Consider the following 2,746-nt stretch of genomic DNA (forward strand, 5'->3'; position numbering starts at 1 on the left):
ACAATAAACGGTTGCAGCTTCTCGTCTAACTGTCAGACTCAAGTCAATTCAGAGCCTGGACTAGAGTGAGGCAAGAAGGCACCTGGGGTGCAAAACTTCAGAAGGCACCCACTTCCAGGGTCATGTAGGTGCCCACAGGCAGGGTCATGCACTTGCATGACCCAACAGTAATCATCTCCTTAAGTTGGGTACAAGAGTCCGTCTCTTACCTTTCCCTAGTCCCAGGCCAAACAGAACCCCTTGAATGAAAGAGAGGCCAAGACCTCTGGAGGAAGTTCTGCTTTATGGCAGAAGTTTACACTAAATCTCCCTCCTAGCCTCCTCCAAAAGAACCTAGGGCCATTTACAAGAGTGACTATGTGTTGAGGAAGGGTAAATAATTAAACCTTTCAGGGATTACTGAACACGGGCTCTAAATGGAAATTAATTTCTAGAGCAAAAACACCACTTGTAAGAAGAGGGGCTTGTGAAGGTCAGGTGGTCAATTACAATTTTATGTAAGTCCATTTCATCATAGACTTGATCAGACCCATCCTTTGGTGATTTCCCCAGTTCGGACTGCAAAATTGGGATATGCATACTCTGCAACTGGCAAAACCCCGACATGGGTTTCCTGACCTGTGAAGTGGAGATGCTATGGTAGGAAAGACCAAGAGACAGCCACTAAAGCTGCCTCTACATAGCAAGTAGTCAACTGATAGCAGCCACATTCCTGAAGGAATTTTAAAGATTCGTGCCACCTAATCAAGGACTTGAAAGGTGGAAGATAGTGATTCCGATCATGTTCCATTCCACTCACCTATTTGGCCTGTACAGAAAACAGATGAATCTGTGAGAACGACAGTGATTATTGCAAATCTCATTATACCATGACTTCAACTGCAGGTATTATTCCAAGTGTATTTTTCTTGCCATATCAAATCAATACTTCCCTAGCAAGTGTATACAGCCATTGATCTGACAAATGCTTTTTTCTCTACACCTGTTATCAAGGACCATACAAAGCCATTTTCTTTCAACTAGCAAGGTCAGAAACATGGCTTCACTATCCTATCTCCGAGCTATATCCACTCTCCAGTCCTGTGTCATATTTTAGTCCTTGGGGAACTTTATCAACTTTCCATTCCACAGGACATCACGCTGGCCCATTACATTGGTAATATCATGCTGATTTTTCCCTGGTGAAGAGAAAGCAACAACTGTTGGGAAATAACTTGGGTTTTTTTTTCATATTTCTACAGGCCTTGCAAGTAGAAGAACTGACTGCCTTTGTTCTGAACCATCTTTTCAAGGAAGTTTGTATAGTGACTAAGCTTGGAGGAAAGACACAGTGTCTCCCTCCAGAGCAAAAGTTAGGCATGTGTACTGTACAGTATAATAATAATGATGCCTGCTTCTGGAGCAAGGGGCAGATACGCTTACTGCCCGTTATAAAAGACTCAGGTTCCCAAAGCTCAGGGTTCTGTTCCTGTAATGGAATCCAATGTGTGTACATGTGTCACATGATCCTCTTTGTGCTGCCCTGTAGGAAGTGGGGTCACTCTCTCTCTCTCCCCCAATCCTATCAGTTCTGCTTCTCAGAACTCTGACTAATGCATTCATAGTAAGCTCCCGAGTAGCTGGGATTACAGGCGTGTGCCACCACACCCAGACACCCAGCTAATTTTTGTGTTTTTAGTAGAGATGGATAAAAGGACTTTTTATCTTTTTGGGGGAGGAGGGTTAGCAAGTTTGTTTCCTTTGTACAAGGAATTGCTGCATCATTCTGGGCAGAAGAATGATGTCACTATCATCGTTACTTGGAGATTCAGTTTCGTTAAGTGCAGTGTATGCGGAAGCCACCTAGATGCTGGGCAGGCTATGATGACTTTGGACTGTCTCAACCTAATGAAGGTGGAGTTACATTTTCCAGAATTCCCTCCGTGGTACTTCTGGGTTAGCTTTGGCCACAGGAAGCATCTTGTGTAAGACCTAAAGGCAGCAGTAGAGGAGCAGCTTTGTGTTTCGCCCTTGGAGAGCCAGTTCAATCCAGGGGCCTGGGGCAGCTCTGCATGTCTTTGCTGATCAACCAACCAGCTCTCTTGTTGCTGTGGGGACACCTGGACTCTTGGCTCCTCCTTCGGCTCCTCCAGGCCCCGGACCTCTGTGTGCAGCTTTGAGGCAAAGGTGCCAGCATCTCCCAAAGGCCACCCCCATCACTGAGGCAGGAGATGGTGTGAAACAGGCTCCAGTCTGTCCTTGTCCCCATTGTCTCTAACAGTTTCCCTTCCCAGCTGCAGTTTGACAGACATTTAGGGACAGCAGGCTCCACACTGGACACAAGAAGCAAGCTGGCCCCACCAGCTCCCATAACGGTGTAAGCGTGAACCTTATGATAAAAGCCTGACTCTCTCACCCAGAGAGGCTCAGTTTCTCTGATCAAACTATATCCGGCACAGAAGGCAAGACTATTAATGGAGTCATCTTTAAATAGAGAGACTTTCTTAAGAGAGGAAATGGACTTGAAGGAACCTGTGTGGCAGTGAGAGGTTTTTCAAGGCAGAGCACTGGCTAAGCTCCTTCACCTGGGCAGGCCCCTCAGCGAGCATGAGTGAGAGCGTCTGTCCACGGACGTGTGAGTGAGTGAAGGGCCCTTTACACAAGAGAGCAGAAAGGCCATCTGGTTCTGACCTCAAATGCTCTCCCGACACACAATCACAGCAATCACACAATGACAGGAACTGAAGATGAAGACAGATATCATACA

Source organism: Mandrillus leucophaeus, unplaced genomic scaffold, assembly GCF_000951045.1.
Source record: "Mandrillus leucophaeus isolate KB7577 unplaced genomic scaffold, Mleu.le_1.0 Scaffold537, whole genome shotgun sequence".
Lineage (NCBI taxonomy): Eukaryota > Metazoa > Chordata > Mammalia > Primates > Cercopithecidae > Mandrillus > Mandrillus leucophaeus.